This window comes from Mustela nivalis (assembly GCF_964662115.1).
Source record: "Mustela nivalis genome assembly, chromosome: X".
NCBI lineage: Eukaryota > Metazoa > Chordata > Mammalia > Carnivora > Mustelidae > Mustela > Mustela nivalis.
In genome coordinates, this window is record NC_139040.1 from 49,409,367 (window position 1) to 49,433,282 (window position 23,916).

The following is a 23,916-nucleotide window of genomic DNA, read 5'->3' on the forward strand; positions in this document are numbered from 1 at the left end:
AGAGTCCACAGTCTTTCATGGTTTGTCTCCCCTTCCAATTTCCCTCATCTCACTTCTCCTATCTCCCAATGTCCTCCGTGTTATTCCTTATGCTCCACAAGTAAGTGAAACCATATGATATTTGACTCTCTCTGCTTGACTTATTTCACTCAGCATAATCTCTTCCAGTCCCATCCACGTTGATATAAAAGTTGTGTATTCATCATAATACTCCAAATGCATAATACTCCATTGTATATATGACCACATCTTCCTTATACATTTGACTGGTGAAGGGCATCTTGGCTCTTTCCACAGTTTGGCGATTGTGGCCATTGCTGCTATGAACATTGGGGTACAGGTGGCCCTTCTTTTCACTACATTTGTATCTTTGGGGCAAATACCCAGTAATGCAATTGCAGGGTCCTGGAGAAGCTGTATTTTTAATTACTTAAGGAATCTCCATACTATTTTCCAAAGTGGCTGTACCAACTTGCATTCCCACCAACAGTGCAAGATGGTTCCCCTTTTCTCCACATCCTCTCCAACACTTGTTGTTTACTGTGTTGTTAATTTGGCCATTCTAACTGGTGTCAGGTGGTATCTCAATATGGTTTTGATTTGAATCTCCCTGATGTCTAATGATGATGAACATTTTTCCATGTATGTGTCAGCCATTTGTATTTCTTCTTTGGAGAAGTATCTGTTCATGTCTTCTGTCCATTTTTTTTTCCTACCTTTTTTTTTTTTTAACTTTTTATTCTTTATAACATATATTTTAATCCCCAGGGGTACAGGTCTGTGAATCACCAGGTTTACACACTTCACAGCACTCACCCAAGCACATACCCTCCCCAATGTCCATAATCCCACCCCCTTCTCCCAAACCCCCTCCCCCCAGCAACCCTCAGTTTGTTTTGTGAGATTAAGAGTCACTTATGGTTTGTCTCCCTCCCAATCCCATCTTGTTTCATTGATTCTTCTCCTACCCACTTAAGCCCCCATGTAGCATCACCACTTCCTCATATCAGGGAGATCATATGATAGTTGTCTTTCTCTGCTTGACTTATTTCGCTAAGCATGATACGCTCTAGTTCCATCCATGTTGTCGCAAATGGCAAGATTTCATTTCTTTTGATGGCTGCATAGTATTCCATTGTGTATATATACCACATCTTCTTGATCCATTCATCTGTTGATGGACATCTAGGTTCTTTCCATAGTTTGGCTATTGTGGACATTGCTGCTATAAACATTCGGGTGCACGTGCCCCTTTGGATCACTACGTTTGTATCTTTAGGGTAAATACCCAGTAGTGTCCATTTTTTGACGTGATTATCTGTTTTGGGTGTGTTGAGTTTGAGGACTTCTTTATAGATCTTGGATATCAGCCTTTCGTCTGTAGTGTCATTTGTGAATATCTCCTCCCATTCTATGGGTTGTCTCTTTGTTTTGTTGCCGGTTCCCTTTGCTGTGCAGAAGATTTTGATGTTGATGAAGTCCCAAAAGTTCATTATTGCTTTTTTTTCTTTTGCCTTTGGAGACATATATTGAAAGAAGTTGCATATTCTCAGACCACAATGTTTTGAAACTGGAACTCAACCACAAAAAGAAGTTTGGAAGAAATTCAAACACTTGAAGCTAAAGACCACCTTGCTTAAGAATGTTTGGATCAGCTTTTTTTCACAACAGGTTTGCCACCAGAACAGAGGCTTCATGAAAACCACTGCTCAACCTAAGCCAGAATGGGGAAGGAAAAGTCTCATATCAACATTGTTTTCATTGGACACGTAGATTCGGGCAAGTCTACCACTACTGGTCATCTTATCTACAAATGTGGTGGGATCGACAAAAGAACTATCGAAAAATTTGAGAAGGAGGCTGCTGAGATGGGAAAAGGCTCCTTCAAGTATGCCTGGGTCTTGGATAAATTGAAAGCTGAACGTGAAAGTGGTATCACCATTGATATCTCCCTGTGGAAATTTGAGACCAGCAAGTATTATGTGACCATCACTGATGCTCCAGGACACAGAGACTTTATCAAACACATGATTACAGGCACATCCTAGGCTGGCTGTGCCATCCTGATTGTTGCTGCTGGCATTGGTAAATTTGAAGAAGGTATCTCCAAGAATGGGCAGACCCGTGAGCATGCCCTTCTGGCTTACACATTGGGTGTAAAACAACTAATTGTTGGTGTTAACAAAATGAATTCCACTGAGCCACCCTACAACCAGAAGAGATATGAGGAAATCATTAAGGAAGTCAGCACCTACATTAAGAAAATTGGCTACAACCCCAGCACAGTAGAATTTGTGCCAATTTCTGGTTAGAATGGTGACAACATGCTGGAGCCAAGTGCTAACATGCCTTGGCTGAGGGATGGAAAGTCACCCGTAAAGATGGGAATGCCAGTGGAATCACACTGCTTGAAGCTCTGGATTGCATTCTGCCACCAACTCGTCCAACTGACAAGCCCTTGAGTCTGCCTCTCCGGGACATCTACAAAATTGGTGGTATCGGTACTGTCCCTGTGGGCCTAGTGGAGACTGGTGTTCTTAAACCTGGCATGGTAATCACCTTTGCTCCAGTCAATGTTACAACTGAAGTCAAGTCTTTTGAAATGCACTAGGAAGCTTTGAGTGAGGCTCTTCCTGGGGACAATGTGGGCTTTAATGTCAAGAATGTATCTGTCAAAGATGTTCATCATGGCAATGTGGCTGTTGACAGCAAAAATGACCCACCAATGGAAGCAGCTGGCTTCACAGCTCAGGTGATTATCCTGAACCATCCAGGCCAAATTAGTGCTGGATATGCACCTGTGCTGGATTGTCACACAGCTCACATTGCTTGCAAGTTTGCTGAGCTGAAGGAGAAGATAGATCATCATTCTGGAAAAAAGCTGGAATATGGTCCCAAGTTCTTGAAATCTGTGACGCTGCATTGTTGATATGGTTCCTGGCAAGCCTATGTGTGTTGAAGCTTCTCTGACTATCCTCCTCTGGGCTGTTTTGCTGTTCGTGAAATGAGACAGACAGTTGCTGTAGGTGTCATCAAAGCAGTGGACAAGAAGGCAGCTAGAGCTGGCAAGGTCACCAAGTCTGCCCAGAAAGGTCAGAAGGCTAAATGAATATTATCCCCAATACCTGCCACCCCAGTCTTAATCAGTGGTGGAAGAATGGTCTCAGAACTGTTTGTGTCAATTGGCCATTTAAGTTTAATAGTAAACGACTGGTTAATGATAACAATGCATCGTAAAACCTTCAGAAGGAAAGGAGAACGTTTTGTGGACCATTTGTGTGTGTGTGTGTGTGTGTGTGTGTGTGTGTGTGTGTGTGTAGCAGTTTTAAGTTATTAGTTTTTAAAATCAGTACTTTTTAATGGAAATAACTTGACCAAAAATCTGTCACAGAATTTTGAGACCCATTAAAACAAAAGTTTAATGAGGAGAAAAAAAAAAAAAAAAAAGAAAGAAAGAAAGAATGTTTGAATCAACCAGGAAATCAAAGAATAAATTGAACACTTCATGGAACCACTGAGAATGAAGACGCTTCAGTCCAAAACCTATGCAATATAGCAAAGACGGTCCTAAGCGGAAAGTACATAGCCATCCAAGCCTCCCTCAAAACAAAACAAAACAAAACAAACAAACAAAAAAACCTGCAGAAACAAAATACACAAGCTGTCTTTATACCTTAAAGAACTGGGGAATCAACAACAAATTAAGCCAACCCCACACACAAAAAGGGAAATAATCACGATTAGAGCAGAGAAAAATGAGATAGAAACTAGAGATACAGTAGAACACATCAATGAAACTTGAAGCTGGATTTTTTTCAAGATTTTATTTATTTATTTGACAGATAGAGATCACAAGTAAGCAGAGAGACAGGCAGAGAGAGAGGGGGGAGGAAGCAGGCTCCCTGCTGAGCAGAGAGCCTGATGCAGGGCTCCATCCCAGGACCCTGGGGTCATGACCTGAGCTGAAGGCAGAGGCTTTAAGCCACTGAGCCAACAGGCACCCCTGGATTTTTGAAAGAATCAATAAGATCGATAAACCACTGGCCAAACTCATCCAAAAGAAAAGTGAGAGGACCCAAATTAATAAAATTATGAATGAAAAGGGAGAGTTTTTTTTTTTTTTTTAAGTTGAATTGATGCTCTGTGTGGAGCTCCATGTGGAGCTTTAACTCACAACCCTGAGATAAATATGTGAGCTGTGTTCAAGACTCAAACACTGAACTGATTGAACTACCAGGCACCCTTTATTATTTTTGTTGCCTGAATAACAATCTATTGTCTATGTATGCATCATACATATATCACATCTTCTTTATACATTCATCAGTTCATGAACATCATTCAGGTTCTTTCTGTAATTTCACTGTTGTTGATAATAATGTTATAAACACAGGGTGCATGCATCCCCCAAAATCAGTATTTTTGTATCATTTGGGTAAATACCTACTAATGTAATTGCTAAATTCTGGCATAGTTCTAATTTTAAATTTTTGAGGGACCTCCATACTGTTTTCCAGAGTGGCTGCAGCAATTTCCATTCCTTCCAAAGTGTAAGCGAGTTCCCCCTTCTCTGAATCCTCACCAATATCTGTTGTTTCCTGTGTTGTTAATGTTAGCCATTCAGACAAGTATGAGATAATATCCCATCATAGTTTAGATTTGTAGTTTGTCAAATAGATTTGTCAGTGAGTAACATTAAGCATCTTTTCATGTACCTGTTAGCCATTTGGATGTCTTCTTGGAAAAAAAAAATGTCTACTCATGTGTTCTTCCCCTTTCTTAACTGGATTATTTAGGGATTTTTTTGGGGTGGCGTGATAAATTCTGTAAGTTTTTTTTTTTTACAGATTCTAGATAGTAACCCTTTATCAGATATGTCATTTGCAAATATCTTCTATTCTAGGCTGCCTTTTAGATTTGTTGATTGTTTCCTTCACTATGCAGAAAGTCTTTATCTTGATGAAGTCCCAATAGTTCATTTTTCTGTTTGTTTGTTTGTTTTTGTTTTCCTTGCTTCTGGAGACATGTCTAGTAAGAAATTGCTGCAGCCTACATCAAAAATGCTATTGCCTGTGTTTTCATCTAGGACTTTGACAGGTTCAGATCTCACATTTAGGTCTTTAATACATTTACATTTATTTTTGTGTATGGTGTAAAAAAGTGGTCCAGTGTCATTCTTTTGTATGTTGCTGTCCAGTTTTCCCAACACCATTTCCTGAAGAGACTGTCTTTTTTCCATTGGATATTCTTTCCTGCCTATTGAAGATTAGTTGCCCATAGTTTTTTGGTCAACTTCTGGGTATTCTATTCTGTTCCATTGACCTATGTGTCTTTTTTGTGCCAATAAAATAATTTCCTGATGACTACAGCTTTGTGTTTAGCTTTAAATCTGAAATCATGGTGCCTCCAGCTTTAGTTTGCCTTTTTGGGATTGCATTGACTATTTGAAGTCTTTGTAGTTCCATACAAATTTTAGGGTTGTTTATTCTAGATCTGGAAAAATACAGCTAGTATTCTGATAGGGGTTGCCTTAAATGTGTAGATTGTTTTGGGTACTATTGACATTTTAATGATTTTTTTCCTTCCATTCCATGAGCATGGAATGTTTTTCCATTTCTTTGTAATATCTTCAATTTTTTTTATAAGTGTTTAATAGTTTTCAGAGTACAGATATTTTACCTCCTTCATTAGGTTTACTGCTAAGTATTTTATTGTTTTTTAGTTCAATTATAACTGGGATTGATTCCATGATTAATCTGTCTGTCATTTCATAATTGGTGTATAGAAATGCAGCAGATTTCTATGCAATGGTTTGATATCCAGCGACTTTCCTGAATTCATGTATTAATTCCAGAAATTTTTTGGTGGAGTCCTTTGGATTTTATACATAGAGTATCACACTGACTGCAAATAGGGAAAGTTTGACATATTCCCTGAAAATTTTAATGTGATTGTTCCTTTTTATTGTCTGCTTGCTGAGGCTAAAACTTCCAGTACTATGTTAAATAACCATGGTGAGAGGAGACATCTCTGTCTTGTTCCTGAACATAGAGGAAAAGCCCTCATTTTTTCCCCATTAATGATGATATTAGCCATGGGTCTTTTGTGTATGGTCTTTATGATGTTGAGGTGTGTTCCATCTATTCATACTTGTTGAGGATTTTTACCAAGAATGGATACAATATTTTGTCAAATGCTTTTCCTACTTCTATTGAAAGTATTATATGGTTCTTACCATTTCTTCTATTAATATTATGTATCACATAAGCATTTTGCAAATATTGAACCAACACTGCAGCCCAGGAATAAATCCCATATAATCATGGTGAATAATTCTTTTCTTTAATGTTATATTTACCAACATATAGTACATCTTGGTTTTTGATGTAGTGTTCAATGATTCACTAGTTGTATGTAACACCCAGTGTTCATCACCACACTTGGCCTCCTTAATATCCATTCCTATTACCCCATTGTCCACCCCCTCCCTCATATAACCCTCAGTTTTATTACAAGAGTCCAGAGTCTCTCTCTTATGGTTTGTCTCCCTCTCCAATTTCTTCCCATTCACTTTTCCCTCCCTCCCCCGTGGTCTTCCATGCTATTCCTTATATTCCACATATGAGTGAAACTATATAATTATCTTTCTTGGCTTGACTTATTTCAAGTACCATAATCACCTCCAGTTCCATCCATGCCAGTGCAAATGGTGGGTCTTCATCTTTTCTGATGTAGTGAAATAGTCCCTTGTATATGTGAACCACATCCTCTTTACCCATTCATCTACTGAAGGAGCTCTCATCTCCTTCAACAGTTTGGCTATTCTGGACATTGATACTATGAATATTGGGGTCCATGTGGCCCTTGTTTTCACTACATCTGTATCTTTGCAGTAAATACCTAGTAGTGCAATTGCTGGGTTGTACAGCAGCTCTATTTTTAATGTCTTGAGGAATCTCCCTAATGTTTTCCAGAGTGGCTGTACCATCTTGTGTTCCCACCAACAGTGAAAGAGGGTTCCCCTTTCTCCACATCCTCACCAACACTTGTTGCTTATTGTCTTATTAACTTTTGCCATTCTAACTTGTGTAAAGTGGTATCTCAGTGTTGTTTTGATTTGTATTTCCCTGATGGCTAGTGATACTTTACATTTTTCTATATGTCTGTTAGCCATATGTAGGTATTCTTAGGAGATATGGCTGTTCATGTCTTCTGCCCATTTTGTGACTGAGGTATTTGTTTTTTGGGCATGGAGATTAAGATGTTCTTTATAAATCGTTATCTGGAATGTCATTAGCAAATATTCACATTCCGTGGGTTGCTTTTTAGTTTTGTTCACTGTTTCCTTTGTTGTGAAGAAGCTTTTTATCTTGATGAAGTCCCAAAAGCTCACTTTTGCTTTTGTTTCCCTTCCTTTAAAGACATATCTTGAAAGAAGTCACTGTGGCCAATGTCAAAGAGTTTATTGCCTATGATCTCCTTTAGGATTTTGATGGATTCCTGACTCACACTGAGGTCTTTCATCCATTTTGAGTTTATCTTCATGTACGGTGTAAAAGAATGATCCAGCTTCATTCTTCTGCATGTAGAATTTTCCCAGCACCATTACTGGTTGTCTTTTTTCCATTGGATATTCTTTCCTGCTTAGTTGAAAATTAGTCGTCCATAGAGTTGAGGGTCTGTGTCAAGGCTCTATATTCTGTTCCATTGATCTATGTGTCTGTTTTTGTGCCAATACCATGCTGTCTTGAAGATCACAGTTTGTAATATATCTTGAAGTAAGGCATCATGATGCCCCTAGCTTTGATTTTCTTTTTCAACCATCCCCTGGCCATTCATGGTCTTTTCAGGTTCCATACAAACTTTAGGATTATTTGCTCCAGCTCTGTGAAAAATGTCTATTCTATTTTGGTAGGGATTGCATTCAAAGTGAAATTGCTCCTTGTAATTGCTTTGGGCAGCATAAACATTTTAACTATGTTTATTCTTGCTATCCATGAGCATGGAATGTTTTCCATCTCTTTGTATCTTCCTCAATTTCTTGCATAAGTGTTCCCTAGTTTCTAGAGTATAGATCCTTAACCTCTTTGGTTAGGTTTACTCCAAGGTATCTTATGGTTTTTGGTGCTATTGTAAATGGGATTGATTACATAATTTCTCTTTCTTCAGTCACACTGTTAGTGTATAAAAATGCAACTGATTTCTGTGCATTGATTTTGTATCCTGCCAAATTACTGAATTGCTGTATGAGATCCAGTAATTTGCAGGTGGACTCTTTTTGGTTTTCCACATAAAGTATCATGTCATCTGTGAAGAGAGAGAATTTGACTTCTTCTTTGCCAATTTGATGCATTTTATTTCTTTTTGCTGTCTGATTGCCGAGGCTACAAACTCTAGTACTAAGTTAAACAACAATGGTGAAAGTGGGCATCCCTGTCGTGTTCCTGATCTTAAGGGAAAAGCTATCATTTTTTCCCCATTGAGAGTGATATTTGCTGTGCATTTTTCATAGATGGCTTTTATGATATTGAGGTATGTTTCCTCTATCCCTATATTGTGAAGAGTTTTAATCATGAAAGGATATTGTATTTTATCAATTTTTCTTCATCAATTGAGAGGACCATATGGTTCCTGTCTCTTTTGTTAATGTGATCTACTTCATTGATTTGCAAATTTTGAGCCAACTTTCATTCCAGGAATAAATCCAACCTGGTCATGGTAAATAATCTTTTCTTTTCTTTTTTTTTTCTTTTTTTTCTTTTTTTTTAGATTTTATTTATTTATTTGACAGACAAAAATCACAAGTAGGCAGAGAGGCCAGCAGAGAGAGAGGGGGAAGCAGGTTCCCTGCTGAGCAGAGAGCCCGATGTGGGGCTCAATCCCAGAACCCAGAGATCATAACCTGTACTGAAGTGCTTAAACCATTGAGCCACCCACGCACCCTGTGAATAATCCTTTTAATGTACTGTTGGATCCTATTGGCTAGGATATTATTGAGTATTTTGGCATCCATTTTCATCAGGATTATTGGTTTGTAATTCTCCTTTTTGATGGGGTCTGGCTTTAGGATTAGGGTAATGCTGGAGTTATTGAAGGAGTCTAAGTTTTCCTTACAGTTTTATATTTTGGAACAGCTTCAGTGGAATATGTATGATTTCTTCTTTAAATGTTTAGTAGAATTTCCCTGGGCAGCCTTGTGTCCCTGGACTTGTTTTTTGGAGGTTTTGGATTATTGTTTCAATTATCATGCTGGTTATTTGTCTTTTCAGATTGTCTATTTCTTCCTGTTTCAATCTTGGTAGTTTATAAGTATCAAGGAATGCATCCATTTCTTCTTGATTGCCTAGTTTTTTGGAATATAGCTGCTGGTAATAAGTTCTAATAATTGTCTCTATTTTTTTTTTTTTTTTGGTATTGGAACTGATTTCTACCCTTTCATTCATGATTTTATTAATTGGGTCTTTTCTCTTTTCTTTTGGATAAATCTTAATGTTATGAATCCTTTAAAAAAACAAGTCTCTATGTTCATTGATCTGTTCTACTGTTCTTCTAGTTTCTATTTCACTGATTTCATCTCTAATAGTTATTATTTCTCTTCTCCTGCTTGGTTTAGGCTTTATTTGCTGCTCTTTCTCCAGATGCTTTAGGTGTAAGGTTAGCCTGTGCATTTGGGATTTTTCTAATTTTTTGAGAGAGGCTTGGATGGCTATGCACTCCCCTGTAAGGACTGCCTTTGCAGTATCCTCTATGTTCTGAACCAATGTGCTTTCCTTTTCATTGATTTGCATGAACTGTTTAAGTTCCTTTTTAATTTCCTTGTTGAACGATTCATTCTTTAACAGGATGTCTTTTAATGTTCAAGTGTTTTCATTCCTTCCATTTTTTCCCCTTCTGGTTGAATTCCAGGTTCAAAATCACTGTGGTGTGAAATATACAGGGAATAATCTTAATCTTTTTGTATGGGTTGAGACCTGATTTGTGACCCAGTATGTGATCTACTCTGGAGATAGTTTCATGTGCACTTGAGAAAAATGGGCATTCTGTTGTTTTAGTATGGAATGTTCTATATATATTTACAAAGCACATCTGGTCCAATGCGTCCTTCAATGTTCCTATTTCTTTGTTGATTTTCTGCTTTGATGATCTGGCCATTGCTATGAGTGAAGTGTTGAAGTTTCCTATATTAATCTATTATTTTCAATTTGATTCTTATTTTGGTTTATGTAGTCTGCTCCCATATTGGGGGCATAGATATTTACAATTACTAAATTTTCTTGTTGTTATACCCTTTAAGTATGATATAGTGTTCCTCTACATCTCTTACTATAGTCCTTGGTTTAATATCTAATTTGTGTAATATACAAATTGCTATCCCAGCTTTCTTTCAAGATTGATTTTCACAGTATATAGTTCTCCATCCCTTCACTTCAATCTGGAGCTGTCTTTATGTTCAAAATGAGTCTCTTATAGATAGCATATGCATCTGTCTTGCTTTTTTAATCCAATGTGAAGCCCTGTATCTTTTTTTTTTTTTTTTTTTTTTTTTTTTTACAGACAGAGATCACAAGTAGGCAGAGAGGCAGGCAGATAGAGAGGAAGGGGAGCAGACTCTTTGCCAAGCAGACAGCCTGATGTGGAGCTTGATCCCAGAACCCTGGGACCATGACCCAAGCTGAAGGCAGAGGCTTTAACCCACTGAACCACCCAGGTGCCCCAAAACCCTGTGTCTTTTGATGGGACCATTTAGCCTATTCACGGTGAGAGTAACTATTGAAGGATATAAATTTAGTGTCATCATATTACCTTTAAAGTCCCTGTTTCTATAGAATGCTTCTATTAATTTCTGGTCTATTTTACTCTTGGGGTTTTTCTTCTTTTATAGAATCCCACTTAATATTTCTTTCAGGGCTGGCTTGGTGGCCACATATTCTTTCAGTTTCTACTGGTCCTTGAAGCTCCTTATCTCTCTGTACATTGGGAATGACAGCCTTGCTGGATAAATTATTCTTGGCTGCATGCTTTTCTCATTTAGTACCCTGAATACATCTTGCCAGCTCTTTCTAGTTTGCCAGGTCTCTTTGGTTAGTTCTTATATTATTCTGATGTTCCTCCCACCATAGAAAAGTAATCTCTTCCCCCTAGCTGCTTTAAGGATGACTTCTTTGGCTCTAAGATTTGCAAGTTCACTATTATTTTGTTGGTTTGCTGATCTATTTTAATTGATTTTGGGAGGTGTCTTCTCTGCCTTGTGGACACAAACACTTATTTCCTTCCCCATATTAGGGAAGTTCTCAGCTAATATTTGCTCAACTATATCTTCTAGTCCTTTCTCTCTCTCCACCACCTGAGGGATACCAATAACTGATGTTGGAACTTTTTGTGGCATCATTGACCCATTTTCATGGGTTACTAGATGCCTATCCCTATCTTTGTCACCTTCCTTCCTTTTATTAGATTATCTTCTAGATCACTGATTCATTCTTCTGCTCATTTACCCTGGCTGTTAGAGTATCCAGTTACACAGCAACTCATTCATAGCATTTTTAAGTTCAGCCTGATTAGATCGCATTTGTGCCCTTAGAGATTCATATTGTCACTAATGCTTTTGTCAAGTCTAACTACTGACTTCATGATTGCTATCCTGAAGTTTATCCCTGACATCTTGCTTTTATCCATATCCATTAGTTCTGTAGCAGGACAATGTCTCTGGCTCTGTCTTTGTTGTGAGTTCCTCCTATTCATTCTGTTGAGGGATGGTTGAAGGAATATACAGAGTCCAAAATATCAACCATGACCCAAGCAAACTATACCTTAGAAAAAATACGAAGCGGTTGAAAGATACTACAGATAAGCCATGAAAGCCATGATGACCCAAAACAATAAAAAGAAAGAAAAAAAGAGGGGAGGGGAAAGATTATATTCTCATAATGGATAAAGTGGAGTGATCTGCCTGATTCTGCTAGATTTTTGGTCTGTGTGTTAGAAGACACTATAACTCAAAATTGCAAATAAAGCAAAATGAATCTCAAGATAAAATTGAGTGGTGTGAAAGCAGGCTATTATGGGACATAAATGTATAAAACATATATGTAAAAAAATAAAAGTTAAGAAACAACTTTAAAATATCATTTGGGGGATGCCTGGTTGGCTCAGTTGGTTAAGCAGCTGCCTTCGGCCCGGGTCATGATCCCAGCGTCCTAGGATCAAGTCCCACATTGGTCTCCTTGCTCCGCAGAGAGCCTGCTTCTCCCTCTGACTCTGCCTTTCATTCTGTCTGCCTGTGCTCGCTTTTTCTCACTGACAAATAAATAAAATATATATATATATATCATTTGGGAAATAATCCATTTGAAACAAGAACAGGGTCAAATAAGGGAAGGAATAAGAAAATAAACTGAAAAATTAGTATAAAATTTTAGCCTGAAATGTAAATGAGTCATGAGGTAACACCTGGAGCTCCCTATATTATTTACCCCGGGTGCTAGAGTTTTACAGTCCTGTGGGAAATAGACTTCTCATTCACCTGTTCTTCCAGTATGTCTTCTGCTTGGCTTCTTGGCATCTTTGCCTGAGTGGAGTTACCCCACCCCTTGTCACGGGGATGGGCTTAATGTGAGGTGGTTGGCTGTATGACTTTTCTTCCCTAACATCTTTCTACTTCTCTTTACAGGATCAAAGCAAATATGGCCTTGCAGGAATCTCCAGCCCAGAACCTCAATGTCTTGGTCTCCCTTCTTCATCAGATCCACCAGGTCAAACTGTCTCCAACTCTGTACATACCAAACCCCACAGACTCACTCAATTCATGACCCCTACACCTCTCCCAGGGTAGTCATTGGGAACTGCAAGTGTCTCTCTGCTTTGTGACTTTTCATTTATTAACTTCTGTGGGCTCACACAGGCACCCTCTTTCATAGCTCACAGGTCATGATAGGTGCTGGACAAGTGTCCCTTTGGGGGGTCACAATGTCCTGAAAGCTGTTTCCCAGTCATGGGGATGGGATGTTTTATGCAAAATCACTGAATCCTGTGGCTCCAATGGGCTGCACTTCTTCAAGCAGAGTTATGGGGACCTCTGAGTGTCTCACTTTGTGATTCTGCAACTGCCAGTGGCTGTGGGCTCAGCCATTCATCCTTTTCCACAGCTCCCCAGCATTCTTTTGTGAGCCTCACAGCCCTGATAGCTGTCCCTGTCATGGACACAATCTGTTTTATATCTCCCCTAGATTTTAAACAGCCTGTACTCTCTAGTTCTTTACAGGACAGTCAGGCAAAGGGTGGTCTCCCTACTGACTTAGTTCACAGTTTATGGTGACCAGAGCTGAGAGTCTCTTCTGGGCTCACTGATTATAACCAGTTTTCCTACTCCACTCCTTGGGCATTCTATCAGTTCAGTTTTCCCCATTATTTCTGAGTCTCCTGGAATCTAGAGAATCTAGTCTCCTGGAATCTATTTCTGAGTCTCCTTAGACCACTATAATTATGCCCTGTTCTTCTTCTGTGCCCTTTTCAGAAGGGGTGCCTCTCACTAGAGCAGATTTCCAAGGGTCTTTATTTTTTACTCTGGTGTTATGTATCACTTTTTGGAGGTCTTCTTATGGAGACTTCCTCCCCTCTCTGTTTATCTTCAGATTTTTCTCCTGAAGATTCAAGATTCTGCACATCTTACCTAGCAAAAAGTAGTCATTTTTCTGCTTGTGGAGATCCAGATAAAACTTCTTCTCACATTTCAGGTTGAATTCACATGTGTTCAGAATGGTCTAATAGATATCCAGTTAAATTCAAGGGATCAGATGAAGTGAGGTCCCCTGCTCTGCTGCCATCTTGTCCCCTTCCCCTGAATAATTCTTTAAATGTATTTTTTGATTCTATTTGTTCGTATCTTGTTGAGAATTTTTGCATCCATGATCATTGGGTATATTAGAATGTAATTCTCCTTTTTAGTGGGGTTTTCTCTGGTTTGGGGATCAAGGTAATACTGGCCCCTTAGCATGAGTTTGGAAGTTTTCCTTCCATTTATATGTTTGGGGACAGTTTCAGAAGAGTAGGCATTCATTCTTCTTTAAATATCTGGCAACAGGGGCTCCTCAGTGGCTCAGTGGGTTAAAGCTTCTGCCTTCAGCGAGGTCATGGTCTCAGGGTCCTGGGATCGAGCCCTGCATCAGGATCTCTGCTCAGCAGGGAGCCTGCTCCCCCCCCTGCCTCTCTGACTGCTTGTTATCTCTGTCAAATAAATATAATAATTTTTTAAAAATCTTAAAATATCTGGCAACATTACCTTGGGAACCCATCAGTCCCTGGACTTTCATTTCTTGGGAAATTTTTGATTACTGATTTAATTTCTTTGCTGGTGATGAGGATGTTCAAATTTCCTATTTGTCTCTCTCTCAATTTTGGTAGTTTATATGTTTTTAGTTATTTACCCATTTCTTCCATTTCTAGTTAGTTATCCATTTCTGCAAACTTCCCCAGTTTTCCCAACTTATTGCCATATAACTTGTCATAATATTCTCATAATTGTTTGTATTTCTGTGGTGTTGATTGTGATCTCTCCTCTTTTATTTATGATTTTATGTATTTGGGTCCTTTTTTTTTCCTTTTATTGATAAATCTACCTAGTGGCTTATCAACTTTACTAGTTATTTCAAAGAATCAACACTTCTATTGACCTGTTCTACTGGTTTTGTGTGTGTGTGTGTGTGTGTGTGTGTGTTTCTATATCATTTATTTCTGCTCTAATCTTATTAATTCCCTTCTGCTAGCTTTTGGGTTTATTTGTTAGTCCTTTTCTACCTCCTTGAGGTGTAAGGTTGAGTTGTATTTGAGACTTTTCTTGTTTCATGAAGTAGGCCTATATTGTAATTTACTTCTCCCTTAGAACTGTCTTTGATGCATCCCAAAGGTTTTGGATTGTCATGTTTTCATTTTCATTTGCTTCCATGTATTTTTTAAAATTCTTCTTTAATTCCTGGTTAACCCATTCATTCATTAGTATAATGTCTTTTACCCTCCAAAATGGTCTTTCCAAACATTTTTTTTAAAAGATTTTATTTACTTATTTGACAGAGAGAGATATCACAAATAGGCAGAGAGACGGACAGAGAGAGAGATGAGGAGAAGCAGGCTCCCTGCTGAGAAGAGAGCCCAATGCGGGACTCGATCCCAGGCCCCTGGGATCATGACCTGAGCCGAAGGTAGAGGCTTAACCCACTGAGCCACCCAGGCGCCCCTCTTTCCAAACTTTTTAAAATTTTTTTCAGTTTTCCAAAATTCATTGTTTATGCACACGCACAGTGCTCCATGCAACACGTGTCCTCCATAATACCTACCACCAATTGACTTCAAGTTTCATAGTGTTGTGGTCTGAAAATATTCATGGTATAATGTCAGTCTTTTTTAACTTGTCGAGGCCTGATTTATGACCCAGTATGTGATCTATTCTGGAGAATGTTTCATGTGCACTGGAAAAGAATATGTACTGTGCTACTTAGGGATGAAATAATCTAAATATATTTGCTAAGGCCATCTGGTCCAGTGTGTCATTTAAAACAATTGTTTCTTTGTTAATCTGCTTATATCACATGTCCATTGCTGTAAGTGGAATGTTAAGGTTCCCTTTTATTATTTTATTTTTATCAATGTTTGTTATTAATTGTTTGTTATTAATTGATTTATATATTTTGTTGCTACCAAGTTGGGCACATAAATATTTATAATTGTTAGATTTTCAGTGTTCCAAGATTCATTGTATATGTACCACACCAGTGCTCCATGCAATACACGCCCTCCTTAATACCCACCACCAGGCTCACCCAACACCCCACCCCTCCAAAACCTTCCGTTTTTTTCTTAGAGTCCACAGTCTTTCATGGTTCATCTCCCCCTCTGATTCCCCCCAACTCACTTCTACTTTCCAACTCCCAATGTTCTCCATGTTATTCCTTATGCTCTACAAGTAAGTGAAACCATATGATAATTGACTCACTCTGCTTGACTTATTTCACTTAGCATAATCTCCTACAATCCCATCCATGTTGATACAAAAGTTGGGTGTTCATACTTTTTGAAGGAGGCATAATATATGGATAGACACTTTAATTATAATGTAGTGCCCTTTCCACCTCTTGTTACAATCTGATTTAAAATCTAGTTTGTCTGATATAAGTATGGCTACTACAGCTTCCTTTGATGTTCATTAGCATGATAGATGTCCTCTAGATGGTTATCTAGCCCCTCATTTTCAATCTGCATGTGTCTTTATGTCTAAAATGAGTCTCTTGTAGACAGCATATTGATGGGTCTTGATTTTTTGTCCATTATGATCCCCTCTTTCTTTTGATTGGAACATTTGTACATTTAAACTCAGAGTAATTATTGACAGATATGAATTTAGTACCATTTAATTACTTGTAAAGTTGGTATTTCTGGGGATGTTCTCTGTTCTTTTTTAGTCTTTATTGGTTTTGATCTCTTTTTTCCACTCAGAGAGTCCTTTTTAATATTTCTTGCAGTGCTTGTTTAGTGGTCAAAAACTCCTTTAGTTTTTGTTTGTCTTGGAAAGTCTCTATCTCTCCTGGTCTGAATATATCCTTGCTGGACAAAGTATTCTTGGCTGCATAATTTTTCCATTCAGCACATTGAATACTTCATGCTACTTTCTTATTGTATTCTATGTTTCTGTGGACAGAATTTCTGTGAACCTAATCTGTCTCCCCTTGTAAGTTAAGGACTTTTTGTTCCTTAATGTTTTCAGGATTCTTTTCTTCTCTGTGTATTTTGTGAATTTGACTATGATATGTCTTAGTGTTGGCTGGCTTTTGTTGAATTTGATAAGAATTCTCTGTAATTCTTCGATTTTGATGTCTGTTTTCCTTCTTTAGATTAGGGACGTTTTCAGTTATAATTTGCCTAGTAAACTTTCTGCTCTTTTCCCCTGTGTTTTTCTTCTGGGACTATTATGATAGAAATGTTACTATAAAAATAAAAGAAATATTACTATGCTTTATGGAGTCACTGAGTTCCCTATGTCTTCATTCATGATCCAATACCTTTTTTTTCCATCTTCTTTTTAGATTCATTATTTTCCATAATTTTATTTTCTACATCACTGATTCATTTCTCTGCTTTTTCCATCCTTATATCCATCATTTTTTGCATCTCATTTATAGTATTATTATTTTTTTTTTTTGGACTGACTAGTTTTAGATCTTTTATCTGCAGTAAGGTACTCTATAGGGTCTTCTCTCCTTCTCTCAAGCCCAGCTAGGATGTTTATGATTTTGTTTTAAAATGTGTTTCAGGCATCTTACTTATATCTGTTTTGATTAAATCCCTGGCCATGACTTCTTTCTGTTCTTTCTATTGGGGTGAATTCATCTGTCTTGTCATTTTGCCTAGGTCACTGTGCTGTGTGTGTTTGTGTGTGTGTGTTAAGAAAGTGTGTTGCGTTCCTGTTCCTGAGAGTAATAGCTATGTTAAGAAGGGGTCCTTATACTGCCTGGTGCTCCTGGAAGTGTTTCAGCATGTAAACTCTGCTATTTTATTTTGAAAGCTCCTTGCCTCAGATCAGTCCTCTGCACAGGTTCTCCTTGCCTCAGTAGGGAGTGTTTGTACCTTGTCTACTGTGTGGCAAGTTTTAATTAAGTGTGTTTTGTTCTTCTTTTTAAAAGAACTAGGTCCTATTTCCCCAAGACCTGAACATTTGCAGTACCCTATAATAAGAAGACATTGCATGTAAAAGGTTTGTGTTATCTTCTGAGAGAGGGGCCTGCTGCACTAGTTTTCAGGCACATTTGCCCAATAAAGATCAACCTGCTCAAGTGCAAGGGGTGGGGTTTGGAGAAAAAGGCTCCAGCCTCCACTTGGGATGCTTCATTGCTAGCTTCATAGCCAGGTTGTACTTTTACCACCAATGCTGATGGGTGGGGGACAGAGGTGTTTCAAAATTCCAAATTTTAGGGACCCTGTGTGTTGCAGACCTGCAATGATCCCCTGGGGGAGGGGGAGGGTCTTGCTGCACTATTGCTGGTGCTGGCTAGTCCCAGAAAAACAGTCATATGATTGCACAGCATTTCAGAGTTTATGGTAAGGCAGAGAAAAAAGCTGGCACCAAGTTTTTCTTCCCTCAGCAAGTGACTATGTTTCCATTCTAATGTACAGGGAAGAACATTAGTGCCTACGAGCTCTTTTGCCCCCAGTAAGGCAAGGCCACTTCTCCCAAATGCACTCTAAGAAGGGGATTGGTTTTTCCCCAGGTGACACAGGGGAATCTTTGAGTCATGTTGTCAGCTCCTGGGCCTCTGCCCTCCTTCCCCACAGAAGTACTGCTAAGCCCACCAGATACTATCTCAGTGATGGCACAGACTTCTAAAACTCCAGACTTTGAGCTCCACTGTTTATAAAGACATGGTAGCCAGGCCCTTTCCTTTGCCAGTCAACAGCTGGGGGAATTTTTTTTTTTTTTCTTTTGCAATCCCCGACATGCTGCTGTCACTCTCTCTGTATCTCTTTCCCTCTCACTTCTCTTTCCATGATCAGGACTCCCCTCTGCAACAATCTTTTCTCTCCCACAATCAATTATCCACAGCTCCTACTTTCTATAATGTAGCTGTTTTTCTCCCTCTAGTTATGCAGTTTGTTCTCTCAGTCTTCAGATTAATTTGAGTATTTCTTGATATTTACCTGACTGTGTTCAAGGGACAAGGCAAACATATTGTCTCCCTACTAGGCTGCCACCTTAAGTCCTCCTCTGATATGTTTTATTTTATATGAGTACCCTCAGTTAAATGCTACTGTTTTCAACAGGAACATTTTTTGTTTTTTACTTGAAGCAAACTTCAGAATACATGGCTTTAAAGGTATATATAAAACATTACATCCAAGAACCATGAAAGACTGTGGACTCTGAGAAACAAACTGACGGTTTTGGAAGGAAAGGTGTTGGGGGGTTGGGTGAGCCTGATGGTGGGTATTAAGGAGGGCATGTATTGCATGGAGCACTGGGTGTTGTGCATAAACAATGAATCTCGGGACACTGAAAAAATGAAATTAAATTAAAAAAAATTCTATCCAAGAAAAATAGTATATGCATTGTCTTCAGTACACACAGAAGAATCCCCTGGTTAAATCACAAAAAAGGGAAATAACAAAAATTTTAAATTTAAGGAGAACTAAAATGATACCAAGTATATTTTGTAATCACAATTATACAAAAATAAAGATGAACAATAAAACAAAGACTGGAAAATCTACAAGGTATATATTTAACATGCAAATATTAAACAACACATTGCCACACAAGGAATGTACCAATTAAGAAATCAAATTGCAAATAAAATATGTCTCTGGACACCTGGGTGTTTCAGTCATTAAGCATCTGCCTTCAGCTCAGTTATGATTCCAGGACCCTGGGAACACTCACTGGGCTCCCTGCTCAGCGGAAAGCCTGCTTTTCCCTCTTCCACTCCGTCTGCTTGTGTTTCCTCTCTTGCTGTCTCTCTCTCTCTCTCTCTGTGTCAAATAAAAAAAAATCATTTAAAAAGTATATGTCTCAAAGCAAAAGCATATATTCTAAAGCCTATGGGAGGCAGCAAAAGCAGATAGTAGAGTGAAATTTATACAATAAGTGCTTGTATTAAAAAAAAAGAAAAGTTTCAAATAAACAACTTAACATCACATCACAAAGAACAAGAAAAGGAAGAGACTTAGATGAAATTTAGTAGAGGAAGTAAATAACAAACAAAAAGCAGAAAAAATAAAATTGAGCTCAGAATAAATAATAATATAACATTGAAAATAATGACAAGATTTCAAAAAAAAAAAAAAAGACAATGTTTTAACTTCATTAACTAAGAAAAAAAGAGGAAACTCAAACACCAAAATGAGAAACGGAAGAGAAACAAAACAAGCTATAACTACTGAAATACATACTGTGATAACAAGTAACCATTGAAAAACTATGCTAATAAGTCAGATAACTTAGAAGAAAAGATAATTGCTAAAAAGAAAAAAATCACAAGTCATCATGAATCTTGAATCCAATAAATTAGAAGTCTTCTTAAACCAATAAAAGAATGAAAGCTGAATTAATCCTCAAAAATTTCTGAGCATAGAAAAGCCTGAGACCACATTGTCTCATTTCTGAATTCTACCAAACATTACAGAAAGAATTAATAACAATATTTATCAAAATCTCACAAATAATGAGATAGAGGGAATATATCCAAAATCATTCCATGAGGTCAGTACTACCATAACACCAAAACAGGATGAAAACAATTTAAGAACAAAGAAGTCCAGTTTGTCTGACATAAGTATTGTTACTCTGACTTTATTTTGACATCCATTTGCATGATAAATGAGTCTCTACCACCTACTTGTTTCTTAAAAAGATTTTTGTTTGGTTTTTATTTATCTCTTTGAGTGAGAGAGCATGCACATGTGAGAGAGAGAGAGAAATAGAGAGAGAGAGAGAGAGAGAGACCATGAGTCAGAGGAAGGGCAGAGGGAGAAGCAGACTCCCTGCAGAGTAGGGAACCTGACCTGGGGCCTGATTCCAGGACCCCAGGATCATGACCTGAGCCAAAAGCAGAGGCCTAACCAACTGAGCCACCCAGATGCACGCCATCCCCCACTTTTAAGAGTCTCATGCTCTACCGACTGAGATAGCCGGGCATTCCCCACTTTCAATCTGCAGGTGTTCTTAGGTCTAAAATGACTCTCTTGTAGGCATCATATAGATTAATCTTCTTTTTTATCCCATCTGTCACCCTATATTTTCAGACTGAAATATTTAATCAATTTACATTCAGAATAATTATTGATAGATATGCATTTGGCGCCATTTTAATACTTGTTTTGTCATTGTGTCCAGAGATTTTCTTTGTTCCATTCTGGTCTTTGTAACTTTTTGTCTCTTTTTGGACTCAAAAATTCCCCTTTAATATTTCTTGCATGGCTGGTTTAGTGGTCACAAACTTCTTTAGTTTTTGTTTATCTGGGAATCTCTATCTCTCCTTCTATTCTGAATACACCCTAACTAAATAGAGTATTTTTGGCTACAGATTGCTCCCATTCAGTACTTTAAATATATCATGCCACTCTTTTGCCATGTTTCTGTTGAGAAAAAGCTAACCTAATAGGTTTTCCCTTGTAATTTAAGGACTTCTTTTGTTTTGATGACTATCTTAAAGATTTATTTATTTATTTTAGAAAGCACATGAGTGGGAGGGGTAGAAGGAAGATAGAGAGTTTCAAGTAGACTCCACGCTGAGTGTGGATCCTGACATGGGTCTCAATCTCTTGACTCTGAGATCATGACCTGAGTCAAAACCAAGAGTTGCAGAAAGAGTCAATTATCATATGGTTTCACTTATTTGTGGAGCATAACAAATAGCATGGAGGACATGGAGAGTTAGAGAGGAGAAAGGAGTTGGGGGAAATTAGAAGGGGAGGTGAACCATGAGAGACTATGGACTCTGAAAAACAATCTGAAGGGTTTGAAGTGGCGGGGAGGGGGGTGGGAGATTGGGGGAACCAGGTGGTGGGTATTAGAGAGGGCACAGATTGCATGGAGCACTGGGTGTAGTGCAAAAATAATGAATACTGTTATGCTGAAAATAAATAAAAAATAAATTTAAAAAAAAGAATATGTGTGAGGAAATTCTAAAAAAAAAAAAAAAAAAACAAGAGTTGAACACGTAACAGATTGCACGAATCAGTAGCCCCTGTCTTGCTGTTTTTAAGAGTTTTTCTTTATCATTGCAGTTTACAAATTTAATTACAATATGTCTTGGTATTGGCCTTTTTATTTATTTATTTTTATTTATATGCATGAGAGTTCTCTGTGCCTCCTGGATGTGAATAACTCTTCCCTTCCCCAGATTAGAGAAGTTTTTTGTTATTATTTCTTGAAATAAATTGTCTGCCCCCTTGTCTCTCTAATTATTCTGCCAGCCCTATAATATTATTGCTATTACATTTGATGGAGTCACTGAGTTTCCTAAGTCTATTCTCATGTTGCATAATTCTCCTTTCCCTCTTTTGTTCAGCTTCATTGTTTTTCATTATTTTGTCTTCTAAGTCACTAGTTCATTCTGCATTTTCTAGCCTGCTGTTCTTTGCATCAAGCCAGTTTTCAGTCTTATTTATTACTTTATTCATTTTTTATTGATTCCTTTTTAATTCTCTTATATCTGTTGTAAGGGTATCACTGATGTTTTCCATTCTTTTTCTCAAGCTCAGTGAGTTTCCATATGATTGTTGCTTTAAATTCTCCATCAGACATGTTGAATATATCTGTTTTGTTTGGATCTTTGGTCATGACCATATCTTGTTCTTTCATTTGGGATGAATTCATCCATCATGGCATTTTGTCTCAAGTCTCTGCCTTCTTCTCTGTGTTAGAAAAGTCAATAATGTTCCCTGCTCCTGAAAGTTATGGTTTTAGGAATAAGAGGTAGTGTACTGGTCAGGACCTAGCACTTCAGGAAGCATCTCTGGTATGTGCTGCCTGAGCTTTGCTGCTGTGCTTTACCTTGCTCCATCCTCTAGGCCAGTCATCTGCAGAGGTTCTCCTTGCCTATTATGGGAAGTGTTTGGTCCCTAGACTGAATGTGACAAGATTTAACCAGGTGTGCTTTGATATGCTTGTGAAATGAGATCTGGTACCAACTCCACCAGAGCTGAGGCCCTGCAGAACTCTGGTTGGGAGACGTGATTTGGGTAGCAGTTTGTGCTATTGTTTGCAGGAGGGACCTGTTGCAATGGGACTTACACAAGCTTGACTGTGAAGGGTGGTCCTGACAGAGCACAAGGGTGTGGGGCTTGATGTAAGCAAGTTAAGCAGGTAGTGTCCACACTGAAGTGCTTCCTTCGTGTGGCTCTGTATTGATGCTGAGGGGCAGGGGAAGAAAATGGTACCAGCCATCTCCTTTGTTCCCAGGAAGGTATCTCTGTGAATGTTGCCTCTCAGAAAATCACTCCTGAAGAGTGAATATCTTCCCCCTGTGTGCTCTAGATGTTTATCAGATCACGGTTTCCATGCGGTCTGCCCCCAGGTTGTTTGCCTGCCCTCTCTCCATGACCAGGGAAGTGCCCTCAGGTCTCCATCACAGCTAAAACCTTTAACCTTTAAAACACCAGGATTTAAGACCCACTGGTTGCAAGAACTCATGAAATTTATCCTCTCTTATTTTTCAAGCCAATGGTTTGGGGAAATATTCTCCTGGTACATTCCCTTGTGTGCTCCCCCTCTTTCTCCCTTCTCGACAATTTTGGCTCTCTCCCCTCCAAAGCAGTCACAATCTGTTTCTCCTGTAAACCACATTTATGCACTCCCTACTTTCTTTGCTGTGGCTTCTTCTCTCCCTCTAGCTGTGGGAGGTATTTAGAATGATTTGATAGTTAGCCAGTTGTGTTCATTAGACAAGATGAGCCTACGGTTCTCCTATTCTGCTACCATCTTAGGTCCCCTATTCTGAAATAAAGTTCTAATCTAGATATTATTCATCCCATGTCACCACTTTATATTCAAATGTCGTAAAGAGTTACCTAAGTTTACATTTCTCTCATTGTTATCCTCCCACTCACTTGTCAACACAAAATAATTTGTCTTCCATACCTACCACCAAACTAAACCTGCTTTGCTTACTTCAATAGCATTTTTCACTCTTGTCCACCTTCTAATTTCAAAATCTGTATACCTTGGCTTCAATGTCTCTGTGTTCTCCTGGAATTCCATTTATTTCTCTATGGCTTTTCTTTCCCAGTATCCTTCAAGAATTTATCTTCCCCTACCCAGCTGTTTTCCATTGTTTTGTGTTAAAACCTCTTCTCTTGTCATAGTTCATTCTGCCTGTGTGATCTCACTTAGCTCTGTGGTTGACAATTATCATCTATGAGCTGCTGACTCCAAAA

The 23,916-nt window shown here is 38.3% G+C and overlaps 1 pseudogene across 1 annotated transcript; it reads left to right on the top strand.

Moving 5' to 3' along the window:
- The first annotated feature begins 1,685 nt into the window (after positions 1 to 1,685).
- Positions 1,686 to 3,293, top strand: LOC309855563 (elongation factor 1-alpha 1 pseudogene; annotated as a pseudogene). The gene has a single exon. The product of its transcript is annotated as an elongation factor 1-alpha 1 pseudogene (transcript).
- Positions 3,294 to 23,916: the final 20,623 nt, after the last annotated feature.